The sequence below is a fragment of the Lissotriton vulgaris genome, chromosome 11 (genome assembly GCF_964263255.1).
Source record: "Lissotriton vulgaris chromosome 11, aLisVul1.2, whole genome shotgun sequence".
Classification (NCBI taxonomy): domain Eukaryota; kingdom Metazoa; phylum Chordata; class Amphibia; order Caudata; family Salamandridae; genus Lissotriton; species Lissotriton vulgaris.
Window position 1 is genome coordinate 452,059,472 of NC_141699.1, and position 18,225 is coordinate 452,077,696.

Sequence of the window (18,225 nt, forward strand, 5' to 3'; positions counted from 1 at the left end):
AAGCCAATGGCTAGCTTTGCTTTGAGTGACAGCATTTTTCTCATTCCCTTCAGTGTGAGGGGCTACTATGAGACTAAAAATATGTTTCAGTTTTTTTATAATGCCAAGTGATCTCCATCTCCCCAGACAATAAAGTCTGATAAGAAAAAACGTGATAGAACAGAACAAGCATTGGAATCGCCTAATGGCTAGTGGCCAATGCCAGACCTATTGGTTTTGTCAATGTTTGTTTACTTCTGGCTTGACAGTGCAGCTTGCTGCTTACCTTTTGTTAAAAATTCTTTGAAATACAAATGGAAGTGGGCTGTGACTATGCCCAGAAAAATATTTTTCAGTCATCTCATGCCATTGGCTGTTTGAGGTAGTCCACCTCCTATGGATTGCTTGTATTGCAATGCATGAGGAAATATTTTACATCTAAATAGTTTAATAATTCACCCCACATTAAATCATTTACCTCATTGACGGGCTGAATTCAGAAAGCTCATATTTTTGTTTGTGTTTATTCACAGTAGCAGGCTTTTAAAAAAATAATTTGATTTGTGGAAAAAACAGAAGCTGGAGACTGCATTTACATGTAAATGTAAATGTAAATGTAAGGTGTTTTGTAGCGCGCTCAATTACTACCGGAGTATCCTGGCGCGAATGACCGCTGGGGAACCCGTCCTGGCTTTCCCTGTGAGATGGTCCCAAGCTGGGTATCTCCAAGGTGAAGCCAGGCATCCCCGGCGTCTGTGGGGGGCCGTTGTAGCGATGAGGCAAGCTTAATGCCCAGAGTTACCGAGTGTGATCACTGCCCAAAGTGGGCACCGAGGCGAGAATTATCAGTCCGCTGACCCTGGTCCTCGACCCTGCCGCGTCGGGAATCGAACCCTGGTCCCGGGCCGTTCTCAGCCTCCGGGTCTGCCGCCTCTAACCAGTGAGCCACACCTCGCTACATGCACCACAGATGCCCTCAAAGCTTGATTGATTGTATGCAAGCTAGACCTATTAATGCTACAAATGGCATTTCTGTTCTACTTCAAATGTCTGGATAGCAAAAAGCAGATTAGCATTTTTTTCTCTAGCTCACAAGTAGTCTCAGCCAGACAGTACCCAGACAGTGGAAGCAAGCAAAACTTCTGCCCCTCTTAAAAAAGCCTTCAGCAGACCCTCTTGTCGCAGCAAACTACCGCCCCATTTCTTTGCTTCCGGCATTGGCGAAAGTCTGTGAAAAGGTGATCTTTCGTCAGCTTAACGCCTTTGTTGAAGAATCTGGGGCGCTTCACCCTGCCCAGTCGGGCTTTAGGTCTTCCTTTAGCACAGAGACAGCCTTGGTTGAGGTGGTGGAAGCCATCAGGGAGTGTACGGACGGGGGCGGCAGAGCGGTACTAATTTTATTGGACCTCTCTGCCGCCTTTGATACGGTCCCCCATCAACTCCTTTTGGCTCGCCTCACAGATATCGGCCTCACGGGGGCCGTTTGGTCCTGGCTGGAGTCCTTTTTGGACTCACGGTATCAGCAAGTTTGGATGCCCCCTCATTCTTCCTCGGCCAGGTTAGTTCAGACGGGGGTCCCACAGGGCTCAACATTGAGCCCACTTCTTTTTAACATCTATATGACCCCTCTGATCTACCTGGCTGAGAAGCTGGGTGCAAAAATTATGGCTTACGCCGATGACACCCAGCTCCTGTTCACTTGGGGTAAAACACAATCTGAAACGGCCACAGCACAAAGGTGTCTGGTGGCCGTATTCACTTGGTTGGCACAGGCTAGGCTTAAATGCAACGAGGGAAAATCGGAAATTATACTATATGGTCACTTTCCAAACCAATTTATTGAATTGGTTTGGCCTCCCGATTTCCCCCGTCCTCTCACCGAGGGGGGTCTTGCCAAGAATCTGGGCATTTGGTTTAATGATGATCTGCGATTTGCAGAGCAGATTAAAAGACTGACGGGCGCCTGCTTTGGGACCCTTAAATCCCTAGGCAGATTTTTCCCTCTCCTGCCCCAGCCGGCCAAAGAAACAGTTGCCAGAGCCCTGATACTGTCCCGACTGGACTATGCCAATGCTCTCTACCTGGGCTCCCCCTCTTTTCTGTTAAACAAGCTGCAGCTTATCCAGAATGCGGCGGCAAGACTTCTGCTGGGCATCCCTAGACACATCAGTATAAGATCACAACTGGCCACACTCCATTGGCTGCCAGTGGCCCAAAGAGTGCAATTTAAGGCTCTGGTTCTCACTCACCGAGCCCTACATGATACTGGCCCGGAGTATCTGAAGAAAAGAGTGACATTTCACGTGCCCAGCCGACATCTCAGGTCGGCTTCTCAACGCAGGCTGGTAATACCACGCTTCAAGCGCTCTAGACTGGGTGGCTCATATTTTTCGGTTAAAACAGCTACCCTCTGGAACGCCCTTCCGTTCACTCTCAGGGACACCAAAGATCTGAACTGCTTCAAAAAGCTGCTCAAAACTCACCTTTTCAATCAAACCTACTAATACAATGCTGTGCTCTCTCTAGGATTTCTCTGTGGTTATGATCCGCGCCAGGATACTCAAGAGTAGTCGTGCGCGTAACAACTACCCATATAACATAACATAACATAACATTAGAAGATTTGCAGGGTCGAAAAAGCTAGAGTTTCAATTAGTTGATAAAACAAATGGCATTGTAGAGTTGTCAATATCTCAGAGTTCTCAAGTTTCCCATGAGCTTGTGTAGCTCATCCAGTCCAGGTTTTTGTTGCGGTTGTGGACTTGTTGTAAGAAGTAAGGTAACGAGATGACACAGGCCACTGAGTCCCTAATGCCCCACTCCATGGCTTCTTTTCCAAAAATCAATCATCGTCACTCTTCTTTGCTGGCTCTGAATTGGCCAGCTAATGCTAGACGTATTTCCTCTTCTTTTGTGTGGAGCATGGACCAAGTACTGATTGATTTAACTTGAATGGTGTCCTTCAGCTGTCGGTCCACTGTTTGTGCTGTGTTTCAGGTACTATTTTCTTTATTTACTTCTTCCCTTTGCACCCCTGTGCTCCTGTTGCTTTTTCCCCTTCCACCCCTTGTGCTCATTTGCTTCTTCCCCTTCCACCCCATGCTCCTGTTGCTTCTTTCCATTCCACCCCATGCTCTTGTGGCTTCTTGCCTTTCTGTCCAGTACTTCTGCTGCTTTTTCTGCTTCGACCCCATGCTCCTGTTGCTTCTTCCCTGTTGTTTCTTTCTCTTTGACCCTCTCACCCCTTTTTTCTTAATTCATTTTCCCTCCAACTGTTATAACAAAATAAAGCTCTATGATGGGGCCAGAACTGGCCACACCATAGCACTTTTTTTACTGTCCCATTCCCACCCTCCCTCAGTTTTCCTTATCCTCCCTCCCATTGCCATCTCGCCCACCAACCAGAAGGAAAATGGTGTGGCAAGACCTATTGGCTTTCCCAATACTTGTTTCGGCTTTCAATCAATTGAAATATGTCAATTACTGACACTTAAAAGAGGTTGTTCTGGCCTGAGTAGTTATAATTCACCACCGCGGTATGGATTGCACTCTACAGTTTCCATAAACATGATGGCAGTGCTATGCCACACTTTCAGTAACGAACCAAACATCGGAAAACATTATCTCCTTGATATGAAATAATTAATGACTTCTTTCAGACCCCAGTTTGCTGCCTCCCCTGACCACTGGCTCCCACAAGCCCTTTGCATTGCCTCAAGAAGAACAGTATAGACATCAAATGTTGTTTTAAAACACCTCTTCGCCCTGGCCGCCATCTTACAAGACAAGAGTGACAGGGATATTTGGCAACCTTTTCAGCCCTCGTGTCCTTCTTCTAGCAAATCATCCTTCTGTCGCGACAGCTGGCCCCCGACAACGCAGCTGAATATTCCATAAGCTTCAGGCAAGCACTGCCCTGCATTTTATTGTCAGGGGCAGCTACATGTATAGATAAGCCGCTCTTCATTATTTATAGCCTTAAAGGATTATGAAATATTCATATAATTAAATATTGATCCGTGAATAATTGACGGGGCTCAGTGCGTACAGACTGAACATCTTTCCACGTTAATATATATAATGGCCTTGGTATTCTGTGAGGAGAACTTGCCACGTGGGTGTGCAGGCCAGAGTCTGGGTACAGCATGGCTACACTGCACCTGGAGCCCGACCATTCATCCACAAATGAATATTTAATTGTACATTCAATCACAGAAGAGCAGCGGGGACGATGCTGTCTCCTACGTCACGGATGAAGGCCTGCACCACAATAAACATATCACAGTCTGAGCTGTCACCGATGCCATCGATTCAAGGTGGAGGCTTCAAACTGTTTTTAAACACATCTTATAAATTTCTCTTACCTTCTGTACAGTTATCCCAACTCCTTCCTTTCCCATAAATACCTATGTTGACACAGTAAATAACAACCTAATTGGATATCCCAATGATGATGTCACATGATTGGAGCATTATTATCAGTATTATCATTATTATTATTAATATTAGTTTTAGTAGTAGTAGTAGTATTAGTAGAACTAACATTACTACTGATAATATATTAGTAATAATTGCCAGAATACTACTACTGCTACTACGTTACTACTACTACTAATAAAAAAAAAATTCTTCACCGATTATTATTATTATTATTATTATTGTTATTATTATTATTATTATTATTAATATTACTATTATTATTACAGTTGTTTTTAATATTGTTATTCACATTTTCATTATTACTGCTATTGCTATGATTATAATAATTCTCGTTGCTCTTGCTGCTGTGTTGTTGTTGCTGTACTTATTACTAGCATTTCATTATTATTATTTTGTCCTCTCAGAGTGAATTCTTGAAACGTCAGTTGTCTGTGACTTCAAAGCGATACATGGATGATTCGGCCATGATTAGATCTGAACCCACGTTATGGAAATCAGTCCCATAGATCCTCACCAGTTATTTAGCCTTTGGATTTACCTGCTGGACATCTAGTGAAATGTTCTAAGCAGGCAATGGAGGCCATAGCATAGCCCCAACAACGCGGATTCTTGAATTGGAAAAAGGGTCCGCTTGCTGGAGGTAGTTGGGCATGAAGTGAACGAATTGACTAGAAGAGAGAGCTACTTTCTCTGATATGGTAATGAGACAATAAATAAATGAAAAATAAATAAATTAATACATAAATACATACATGCATACATGCATGCATACATACATACATACATGAATGAATAAATACATAAATATTCCTCACTATCTAACTGTTGTTTCTTAAAACGAAAATGAATGGCTTAGCTATTTCGGGAGCCTTTTCCTAGAGGGCACTATTAAGGTACAAATGAATGTCAGGCAGTGAGCAAATAAATGTGGGTGCATTCACATTCAACGATAATCAAATGCCGTTCTAAAATTCCAATTATTCTTTATATTCAGTCGCCATAGTTTAAATGATGATTTTCAAAAGTGGGCACGATATGTAGTTTTGCTACAGATTGTTGTGTAAATTAGGCAACTTGTATATAAGCATATGGAAGAGCAATAGTCAGTGGTATGCAGTGGTAGCCAGTTGCTACCTTGCGCATATCACTCTGGATAGGATGGGGATGGATGTTGATGTTTTTAGTGCATATGGCCTTCTCTAATTAGGCAATACATAAATAAGTCAGTAATAATTAGATCAGGCTCGAGGCAGTTTTAACTGTTGCACAGAGCTTGTACAAGCTATATACAGAGGCCTACATGCAGGCAATAGGCCTGTCCCCTTAGACATTGGTTATTATAAGTGTTATTCCCATGCATCTCAGCTAACATTAGAGCCCTTGGTTCTTATAAGTGTCACTCACAGTGTATATAGTATTGAGAGAGCGCAAATCAAGTAAAATGTAGAATTGCACCATATTTACAAGCACGTTGCACCAGTTTAGTTAAAGGAACATATAAGAGTGTCGAATTTATAGAGTGTATACATATAAGAGTGTTTAATTAATGCAGAGTGCATATATCAGTGTGAAAAGCTAATGTAGTAATGTTTAGAGATGTTAGAATGATTACAATTCCATGTTATGTGGCCGTTGCAGAGGAGAATGTAATGTAGCCAAACGTAGAAATGTGTAGGCCTCATAGCAGTTCACTGAGAAAGAAAACGTGCCTTTACAATTTCACATGAGATGGATTACTGTTGTTATAATTCAAAGTATTATTGATCATAGAATTGAAACTATATGTTTTATACAAGTGTTCCTTATAACCAGTGTGTATAATAGGTTAGAATACTGTTTAGGCTGAGAAATAAAGGTTCATAGAGTGCACAGGCCTGTTTCATGTAATTCTAGTAGGCCTGAAGAGATAAGGTCGTTTCTTTTGATCTGCATTTGCTAGTTAAAATCAGGTCGTGTTAAGCATAAATTGTGGACTATGCTCGAAGGTTTACAACTTGTGAGATAAGCTGGAGGCCGGAATTTGGGGCCCACTTCATGGGTGTCTGTTTGCAGGTGCGAGGGGGTTCCAATCAAGAGAGTGATGAATAGAGCTCTGTTCTGGGAGACAGGCACAGGCCTGGAGGAGGCTTCAGGAATTTCCTGGGGGGTACCGTCTTGCCGGAGAAGAGCCTGAGAAGCAAGGTCAACGCTAACAAGGAGCCCAGAGGAAAATCAGCATGGAAAAAGCCAGAACCGACACCATGTGAGGGGTGTACGTGAGGGGCGTCTCTGAGGGGCGTTTCAAATGTAATTGTGATTTTGTATTAGGGACAGCACCCCTGGGTGGAGAGAGAGCAGATGGCCTGAGGAACCTTAGAGAGCGGATGGGTAGGCAGAGAGGGCATAACTGCGATGCACAGATTTACAACAAAGACTAAGGGAAAGTGAGTGATCTTCTTTGGAAGCCACCACGGCTGACACCTTTTTAGGTTAAGATCCTGCTAAGTAGGTATGTCACTTAATCTAGTGTAGGGACAGTCTAATCTGGATTTTTCTTCCGTTTGTAAATGACGCTCAAGTTACAACTTGTGTCTACTCTTGCAAACTTGCTGATCTTTGAATTAGTCTTGGTGATATTCTTCTGTCGCCTAAGAGCATTTAGAGAATTCATGTTTGTATTGATGCAAGTGTATCTTTTGAACCTTATATTGAGATGTTTGTATCTCCAGTTATCTTTGGCTTTATAAAAAAACTTTAAAACTTATTTGTGGTAAGTGGTTCTTCAGAGTTGTGTAAAGTCTTAAACTGATTAACCTAGTAGTGGATTGCTTTTTACTCTATGACAGGTAACAAAGGTTCAGTCGACCTGAGTTGGGATCTAGATCTATAGTGATCGGATAAGAGATCAAAAATCCTGCCGTAACAGTATCAACTTTGCAAGAGCATACAGGCATTTTAATGTTATATTCAGGGTATCAGTTTGTAAATGCAGAGGCAAAAGAAACATGGAAAAGGGATTTGTCTGGAGTAATTTCATGACCCTGTGCACACTAGTTCTCCATGGACCTGATGTGGTGTGTGGAACAGGCAGTACGGCCAGATAAATCACTAGGGTCACGAGGTCACAAGGACTGCTCACTGGCCCTCCAAGGTTGGTGAGTAGGTTGACACTGCAAAAGCCTCTGAGGCGCCCTCCAGTGCAGAGTGTCAGCCAATCTTCTGGATAGCTGGAGTATTTATATAGCACACACCGGGACACAAGGCAGTGGGTTACTGTGCAGCAGGGGGTTTCCAACCTTTTCTGTAGTGAGAGCTACTTCTGATCAGTGAAAATCATCATGAGCTACTGAAGGCAAACAACTTGTGCATCGTTACTAGACGACACCCCCTCGCCTAGTTTCATTGACTTTAAGGCTAATGTCAATAGAGCCAGATACAATAGTTTGAAAAAAAAATACTTTGTCTAGGGGCACTATGGCAGGGCTGCCATGTTTTTCAGTGAGAGAGTGGTCTTTGGGGCTGTATGAACATGTATGCGCCTGAAGGGGTTATATGTGTATGGGTGTCTGAGAGCCTGTGCCATATGTACTGGCAGCACCGGACATATCTTTTGCCATATACGTCACAGTTACATGTATAACATGAACATGCAACCATTGGTTTTTATATGGGGAAGTTTATAGTGTAGAAAAATGTTCTTCAATAATGTTGAAAGTTTGGAAAATTTTTCTGCACTGTAAATGTCTCCAACTTAAAAAAAATACAGAATTTTTCGGTTATACATATGGCACAGTGTCCATTGACCCCTGGGAGCAGGAGGCCTGTTTGTAAATACAACCCTTTAAAATGGGAGAAAATTAAAATGAATAGTTAAGTTAACTTTTAATTTAAACCATCTCCCATTAAAAAGCATTCAGAAAAATCATTTTGTTCTTACACTCCAAAATTGAGTTGACAGGGACTTTTGTTTAAGAGTTAAATATCACAGTGCCCCAGCTCTAGCCTTGATCTAAATCAGGTTGAGCACTACTCATTATCAGGCCCTGCAATCTGCAGCCTGATGACAAATATGTAAAATAAACGCTGCCTTCCCTTAACTTTAGAAGGTCAATGTGACACTGAGCTTAATTAAAATGGACTCAAGGCTATGAGCTACTATGAAGGTGTCTGGGAGCTATTGGTAGCTCACGATTGACTGGTTGGAGACACTCTAAAGTTATGCAGGAAACATGTGCACTTCAAAGTGAACCCTCTAGAACAGGGGTCTACTTTTGATCAGTAAAAATCATTGTGAGATACTAAATGCTAAAGAATTCGCACATTGTTACCAGAAACCCTCAGTCCCAGCTCTATTTACATTAAGCCTTATGTCCATAAACCAGATAATATAGTTTGGACAAAATACTTTGTGCCAGATTCACAAAGGTAAACTTAGAGACGTTTGGTGAGTTTATGAGTTTTGGAATTTACAAAGGGCATTTATGAGTAGTATCTTTATGTCCGCACTTGGGGGCGAGATCCTGCCGGAGTGCAGACATAAATATAGTACACCGTAAATGACCTTTGTTAATTTCCAAAGTTGTAAACTTAGACGTTTGGTCTAAAATTAGACCAAACGTCCACATTTGTGAATCGGCTAGAGGCACTATGTCAGGACTGCCATGTGTGCCAGTGGGAATTTGGTCTTTGGGGATATATGAACATGTGTGTGTATGAATGGAATAAATGTATATGGGGACTAGGAGCCCATGTTGTATGTACTTTTTGTACTGCAATATCTTTTGTCATATGTGACATCGTTACATGTATAATACAAACAAAGAACCATGTTTTTAAATGGGAAAAATGTAAAGTTTAGAAAACTTTCTGCGAAAATGTTCATGATATGGAACATTTTTCTACATTTAAATTTCTCTCATCGTGGATGTATTTTTCAGTTATAAATATGGCACTGTGTCTACCTGCCACTGGAAGTGAGATACCTTTTGTGTGTAAAGGCAACAATTTGAAAATGGGTAAAAATTAAACTGAAGAGTTAACCTAATGTTTCTATTTATTCCATAAAACTCACCATTTAAGTGAAATTCCATTTCCAAGTGTCACATTTACAAACACCAGGCATCTAGCTCCCAGTGGCATGTAGACAAGGGGTCATATTATTATTTTTTTTTAAATAGTCATTTGTTTAAATGGGAGAAATGCATAGTGAAGAAACATGATTCTTAAAACATTCAGATGTCATTGGCTTAATTGACAATAGAGAAAAACATTAAAGGCCTTGATTACAACGTGGGTCTGAGTTGGCTACGACCAACACCGTTCCGGTGAGGAAACCACCCTACCATAGATCGATGGTTCCGAACACCTGATTACTATGCGACCACATTTGGTGCTGTTGCAAATTCCTGTTTCTTTTAAGGAGCTTGTGCTAAGGGCGGAAACCGTCCGCAACACAAGCTCCCATTTTCGAAATGGGAGTTTGTGCACATCCCTGCACTGTGTGGTAGGCACATCCCAGCACCTGTCGTACTGTGCAGGAATGTTCGTGCCCCCAAAGCCCAGATCAGAGGGCCCGGGGAAGCTGACCCTGCTAGGGGCCCCCAATGTTGCCATACAACATTCTTTCCATTTCAGAAAGCCCAACATAAAAAGGCTGTCAGAAATTAACATCATCAGTCCTGACGGCAGGAATGCCATCCTTAAGGGGTTAAGAGACCTTTATGACAGGCTCGTGAGTCCATCAGATTGTGTGGGTCGGTACCTCTGATTGCTGCCTCTGACCGTACGCATCCAAATGCGTCGGTTGGACCACAGCAGTAGATGCGGTTTAGACAAAAACCGACAGGCCGTCGGTTGCTGTCAGGTCCTAAGGCTTAAGGTGTCATAGAAATATTTTTCTTCACTTTAAATTTCTCCCGTTTAAAAAAGAGGACTATATTTTTCAGTTACAATTATGGTAAAGTCCCTACTGGCTACTCGGAGCAAGGGGCCTGCTGTTTGTAAATGCAACACTTCGAAATGAGCCATCAGGATATGCAGGGCACACCTCAGCTACCTTTATGGGACTGTCTAGAGTGAATGCGCAAACAGCCCAACTGTCATCCTACCTCAGACGTGTATTACACAGGCAGGCGGAGGCATAGAATATCAAAGGAAGCAAATGCCCATGTGGGAGGGCGGGTTTGATAAACAGGCGAGGAGGCAGAATGTATTTTCCAAAAATACAGTTTTTCTTATCAATAATAGAAGTGGTGGGGAGGAGCCAAGCTCGTGACCGCGATGGCCGCATTGTAGCTCGGCTCCGCCAACCTTCCTGCCCAACACGCATATCCTGATAAGCATCCTGCCCCGAGGCGACACACTCGGGAGAAATGGAAAGGTGAAGAAACGCTCGTACTCACCGTCTGTCCAGGGGGCTCCTGCGAGCTGTGGATCCGAAGCTGTGCCCCTGTTTGGTCCGGGGCCTCCGTGGCGTGGAGACCGGGGACTTGCCTGTGAAGGTCGACCGGAGTGAAGGTGTCGGCGGCGGCCCCTGGTGGAGGAGAGGGGTCAGCTGGGAGAGGCCGTTGTGCAGTTATGCCGGTGGCGACTGACCGGGCCCGGTCTGGCGGCCTGGGGGCCCTGTGGTAGGGCGCGGCCCGCCGTGGATGGGGGAAGACCGCGCAGGAGGCATACCCCCTTTGTTGCCCTGTCCGGCCATCTTGAAGCCCTGCGCCCGTATTCAGCGGGCGGCGTCCGTGTGACGGTGGCGCTGGCGGTCCCCACTTTTGGTTGCCCTCCTTTCTGCACCCAGGTTGCCATTTCTGGGGCTCGAGGGGACTCCAGCGGTGGCCTTGCTTGAGAGCCCGCTCCAGAAGTTGGGGCGCGTGGAGACGGGGCTGGACCTGCAAGATGGCGACCGGCGCCCTGGGTCACGGATCTACTCAGGGAGGCGAACTTGGGTCGCTGAAGTACACGGAGACCTGGTCCTGTGAGCCCGAGCCCACGCTTGGCGATGTCCTTGACGCCCTACAGTCTTTACGTGCGGCCATGGGCCTCGACGCCTCTGTGCAAGATAGAAGGTCTGCCACCATTTCTTTTGGGCCGTCCCTCAGGGACGCGGCTCGACTTCGAGTGTGTGCTGATTCGCCCCCCTCGGCTGCTGCGAGGAGTGCTGCCGCCGTGCATCGACAAGACTGTACGCCTGCGGCCCCGGATCTCCAGGTAGCTTTGACTGTGGCGGGTGCGGGTGTGGGCTCCGCGCTGGGGCCCGTTCCTGCTCGAATGATTGGGGAGCGATGTGGATTTTCGATTCGAACTGCCTCGGTGAGGTCCCGCTGTTACCTTGCGGGGGAGACCTCACTTTCCTGGGCGGCGAGACTGCACCGTACCGTTTGCTACTCCTGTTGTCGCTATTGGAAAGTCTGGACTGCCACAAAAAGTTCTTGCTTTGCCGTTTGTTGCTGCGGTCCTCTGGTTTACACCCTTGGCCCATTTTGTTCCGATCCTGTGGCCTCTCCACCTCGAAATGTTTGCTACCCACTACTCTATTGCGCGTGGTGGCGATGACTAGGAAAGGACAAGGGTGAGCCTGTCTGAATCCGGAGGACTACTGGTTAACGGATGGAGATGAGGAATGCCCCCAACCACGACAATATGGCCGATTCCCTCGATTGTTTCTGATACCTGAGACGGTGTCGATTTCGTTTTGATGTGGCATAAATGTGTGTGAAGGCGGGGGGCAGGGGCCGAACGACTCGATTGATGGTCTCCTCTCCCCCTGGTTCTTTTCCCTTTTTTCTCTTTTGTTTCCTTTCCCTCTTTCTAACTTTTCCTATATTTCGGGTCTCTAGTTAGGGCGACAGGCACACTGCTGGGGGGGTAGGCTGTAGCCTTCTGCAGGGGTGCAGGGTGGGGTGGGTGGGATGGGGTCTCTTTCCTGTTCGTTTTCCCTTTAGTTCTATGGCTCTTTTGTATCCCTTCATCGGGGCGCCGTGTCTGTGCGTGTCTCCCATGGTGTGATAGCTGGTGGGGATGGGGGGCGAGCTGCTTTCTACCTACAGTATTGATTGCACATATATCATGACTTGCACGCCCTACCCCCGATAGCGGGTCTTTCAGTCTTGCGCGCCTTTATCGCTGTGGGGCGCGTGCAGCAGCGCGGCGTTCTTTCTTTTCATCTTTATAATATTTCCCCCCCTCTCCCCCTTTTTTCTTATTACTTGGGTTAGTACAGAGGATGATTGTAACTACGTTGCTGTTCTTGTTCCTCCGTTATGTACTAGCATAATAATTAGGTGGTCGATGGGCGCGTGATGGGCCACGGTGGGCACTGATTTGAACAAAGGCGTCTATAAGTTGATTGCTGTGAACCGCTGCTGATAACCGTTTATATCGATGCCCTTATGTCTTGATGTTTGATTTGTGGCCCGCTGTGGGAACTTAGATGACTAAAAACTGCAACTGATCCTGCTATACTTCCTATTATAAAATTAACCTTCTTTAATCCTGCTTCTAGCGGTCGTATTCAGCTTTTCTAAGATTGGACTGCTCACTTGCACAACGCTGGGCGTCTGCCGGGAAACCTCCTTATTGTCTCATGTGCTTCTCCTAATGTGTCGTGGCCGGCCTGATTGGTTGTAGGCCCGTATTTGTATGCTTCCATCTGCACAATAAAGGTTTAAAAAAAAAAAAATAGAAGTGGTAGTTTGTTCAGGATGTTTTTCTTCCTGCTCTTCTCCGGATTTGGTCTTGGCTGAGCTTGATGGGGATTCAGAGGTGGGTGTTCCAGGGTCCTCCTACTCGGTATCAAGGTTGTTCCCCGGAGGCTCATAAGAGAGGAGAAAGAGACAGCCGTCAGTCACTGTATTGTGAAGTTAATTTGTACAATATACCCGTCACCACACCTTGAAGTGCTTTACAGATTAGTTCTTCAGGTCTTTTCTCAATGTGCTGGTTTTGGGGATGTGTACTCTTTACACAGTATGTATAGGAAGCCCATTAGTGATCAGTTCTGTCTAACGGAGTGCCATAAAAGAAAATGAAATAGAAAATTAGGCTCATTATCTGTCACGCTATTTAAATAAAGTGCCACCTGTTCAGGGATACCAAATACGTGGGCGTGCAACACACGGGTATTTCTGAGGTGGGTTCCTCACTTCACTACTCGTCTGCCTTCTCATGATCGCCACCTGCCTCTCTCGCACCCTCCCCCTGGTCAATTGAAATGCTACCACTCACCGGCTACACCGCAACTTTCCTGAGTTGCAGCCGCTCTCCATCATTCTCCGGCGGGCACCACCAATCCTAGCACCACCGCTTGTCTGGTTTTGTGTCTCCTTCTCCCCGGGCGTCCTCTGTCTTCAATATTCTTCGGTTGTTCGCTTCCAGTTTCCGTCTTCTCTCTTCTGCTCTCCTTCTCCTGACTCCGTTCCTGCTGCTCCTTCTCCCCCGGTCCGAGACGCCTTCTGTTCATTTTCCCCTCCTTTCATTGGGTTGCGGCAAGAACTCCGGGGTTGTACAAGCCTACTTCCGGGCTCATGTCGATGTCTCGCTGTGGAGAAACAGCATAAGGGAATGGATCTTGTAGTACTTCGTGGTCCTTCATATTCCGAACGTCGAAAGGAGTACGGGCTCTAAGGGACAGGTTCTCCCATGGCTGTACACAGGTGAACCCTGCATGCAGTTTCTCATAGTCCACTTTCTAAAAGTGGTATTTTCAAACACACAATTTAAAAAGCTACTTCACTAAAAGATGTATTTTTTAATTGTGAGTTCAGGGATCCCAAACTTCAAATCTATATCTTTTCCCAATTGGAAGTTGCACTTGTAAGATGTTACAAGGTATCTCTAATGATAAGCTATGGGAGAGATAGTCCTTGAAATATTGAAAAATAAAATTAGCAGTATTTCACTATCAGGGCATGTAAAACGCAACAGCACATGTCCTGCCTTTCAAATACACTGCACCCTGCTCATGGGGCTACTTTGGGCCTAACTTAGGGGTGCCTCAAATGTAGTAAAAGGGAATGTTTGGGCCTGGCAAGTGGGTGCTCTTGCCAGGTTGAAATGACAGTTTAAAACTGTCCACACAGACACCACAGTGCCAGGTCTAAGACGTAGTTGCAGGGATGCTCATGTTGGTGGCACACTCCTTGCTGCAGCCCAATAGTAACATTTGGCACAGGGCACACACATTGTACTTTACTAGGGCCTTGCCAGTAAAACGAATATGCAAATCACCCATACAATTTATACAGAGAGCACATGCATTTTGCACTGGTTAGCAGTGGAAAAGTGCACAAAGTCCTAAAACTAATGTAAAAAGGTCAGACAAAAATAGGAGGAAGAAGGCAAAACGTTTGGGGATAATCCTGCAAAAAGGATCATGTCAAACACAACCCCTCCAAGCCTAAAGCCAGGGTAGACTAATCAATACCTTGATAGACTTACCTGCTTAGGGCGATAGAGCATGGACCCTGCCCTGCAACAGCATGGGTACGTTCAAGTTCTATGCCTTTCTGAACCCTTTTGGATCCCTCTGTCCATGTTCTCAGGGCCCACTGAGCTAATCCATGGGGAACATTTCTCCTCATCTGTGGATCCCATCTGTGCAGCATCTAACCTTACTTTGCTCACATATATCTCCCAGTAGGCAGACAGTACCACCATGGCCAGTACTGTGGCGTGTTCCCAACCCAAGGGCAACTGTGTCCACAAGGACAGCAACCATGACTGAATATAGTTCATCCAAAAATCAAATTGTCCTGACCCTCACATGTGTTAACCACACTAATCTTTACTCCACCACCCAGTGCCTTGAAAAAGTACCCCACATAACTTTCCTGAGACTGGTAAGAAAGTGTCTGACGGTCTCTAAAACTCAACCCACACTCTTCTGGGGTGCCGCCATACTTCCTTACCAGTGATTCTACCATTGGGAGAATACCTCTTCCTATCACTCACTCCTAGTGCCAGTAGAGCGTCCCTCCCACCACTAGGAATATGAGTCCCTGTACCAGATCCCTAGGCTTTCCTGTTTTCTGTTTCTATTTTTGGTAAATTCTGGTGGGGTTTTTTCAGTGTTTTCAATATCTTAGAAAACAGTTGTTATCAGTGGTTACACATTTTCGCGCCACTAAAAACAACAGAAAAAGTGTTTTTCCGGTGTTTATGGAACATTCTGCTTTTATTATTGCTGGCTTTCCGCACTGAAAGAACATGGTATATAGCCAGTGTACTTATAGTGTATATGAGGTCCAAATAGATTTTTGCAAATTAATCTTATTGTAGAACACCATGCAATACTTCTTCAGTGAGTCTTTGGGTCATGTGCGCGTGCTCTTTCCTTCCCATGTAAACTTCTGTGAAAAGGCCCTCTCAGCATTCATAGCCACTTGGGCTGACAACCATCAGCTAAGGGACACAGTTGGGAGGACTCTTTCTTTGATGCCACATAAAGCACAAAATTATCAATATTAGCATTTTAGTTCCTGTGCATAACAAACCAGTGCCCCGGAATGATCTAAAAAGTCAATAGCATCCCTCATTAACTCTGAAGATTGTAAAGATGCTTTCAGCAAACCATCTAACAAGTGGCAAGGATCTCCTACAGGGAATCACTTCAGCTTGGTTATCAATTTTGACAGGTCATCACACAACTTTTTTATATACGTAGCTCAATCACTGCAAATACAAACAATATCACTCCAATCTTTGTTGAACTTGGAAAGAACCTTTTCGCAGAGCATTACAAGTTAGACTGCGTTCCATGTTTTCCAAAAGTCTGGTGCCATGTTTTCACCACTATCCCAGATGCTTGGTGATATATATACTTGTCACTATACCTTGCATGGAATGTTTAAAGCCTGAGGTGTTGGCAATTCACCTACTATCAATATTGACCCACTAGAAACTATGGCCTGATGTATTAAGGGTTTTTACCCGTTCTCTGTGGGTAAATGTGATGAACGAAACTCAAGCAGAATAATGTTACTGCTAGCTTGCATAACAAAGTTACATTGTATTGACCCCTTCAGGAAGAAAAAAATTACTCTTTCACTCTCTTTTTCCTTTCTTTGAATGGCATTTAGTTTGTGGTTGTCCAGGTGTTTTTTCAGTGTTCATATGTTTTCACCGGTGAGGGCTATTTTTATTTCAGTGGGGTTTTATCAGTTATTATAGGTTTAAGCCTAAAACCCCACAGCCTACAGATCCCCAATCAACCTCAGGGACCCTATGCACGTCTAGAGCTACTTCATAAACCTACACCCCCTGGTGTATGTCATCCCTCTCCATGAAGACAGGCACCAAGTCTCTGGGTATGCGAACCTTCTCTCCAGTACTTAACATTACATTTTTGCTGCCACCATCTGAGCTGGAAAAACAACAGTATATGGACAGAATGCAGAACAATTTCATACATTCACCCCAGTACAGAGATCTGGGCCTAATTCCATAGCTTCTTTGCTCACCATGCCATTCCATTTTGAACCCAGCCATATGCAATTCAGTCCTGACCCTGTGCCTCATGGGAACAGTCAAGCCCTAACTGCCAAGTCGGGTCCTCCCTGGACTGGAAACAATCATCCTAGGACCGGCTTCTGAGTTTCACCCCTCTTCAGCCAGGATAGCTTGGTTCTAGTGGGATGGAGAGCACGGGAACCACGTCTGGGCATACCCGTCCCACTCAGGGTGACAAATGCAAAAACAACAGTTGATGGACAGAATGCAGAACAATGTCATACATTCACCCCAGTACAGAGATCTGGGCCTAAATCCCTCGTTTTTTTACTCACCATGTCATTCCAGTTTGAACCCAGCCATATGAAAATCAGTATTGTCCCTGTGCCTCATCGGACCAGTACAGCCCGAACTACCAAGCCAGGTCCTCCCTGGACTGGAAATAAGCTTCCTAGGATGGGTTTCACCCCTCTTCAGCCAGGATAAATGATGATGGATTAAACCCAGATCAGTTGACTGGGGGTGAGTGCTTACAATGTTCAACACTCCGTCCATCATCCCCCTTGGTTTTACTTTGTTCGCCCTAAGTTGGCAGGGTATGCCCAGCCGTGGGTCCCTTGCTCACTTTGGCACTGGATTCAAGCTAGTCTAGCTGATGACGGCTGATTAGCCAGAATCCAGTCCCAAGATGCTTGTTTCCGGTCCAGGGAAGATATGGCTTGGCAGTTTGGGCTGGACTGTTCCCATGAGGCACAGGGTCAGACTGATTTGCCTATAGCCATGTCTGAACTGGGGTGGCGGAGTGAGCTAAAGACTGATGATGGACTAAACCCAGAACAGTTGACTGGGGGTGAGTGCTTGCAATGTTCAACAATCCGTCCATCATCCCTTTGGTTTTGCTTTGTTCACCCTAAGTTGGCAGGGTATGCTCAGCTGTAGGTCCCTTGCTCACTTGCCACTGGATTCAAGCTAGCCTGGCGGATGACGGCTGATTAGCCAGAAACCTGTCCCAGGATGCTTGTTTCCGGTCCAGGGAAGACATGGCTTGGCAGTTCGGGCTGGACTGTTCCCATGAGCCACAGGGTCAGACTGATTTGTGTATGGCCATGTCTGAACTGTGGTGGCGGAGTGAGCTACAGAATGATGATGGATTAAACCCAAAGTGGGGGTGAGTGCTTGCAATATTTAACACTCCGTCCATCATCCCCTTTGGTTTTGCTTTACCATCTGAGCTGGACTCAGCCCTCGTGGCTTTCAACTCCAGCTCTCTCAAGCTCAGTTCATGAGCAAAAAGCATTTTTCTTCTCTCTATCTTCAATTTAATTCCTTCCATCTCCAAAATATTCTCTATTTTCTGCTCCAACCTGAGTTTTACAAGGTCCAACT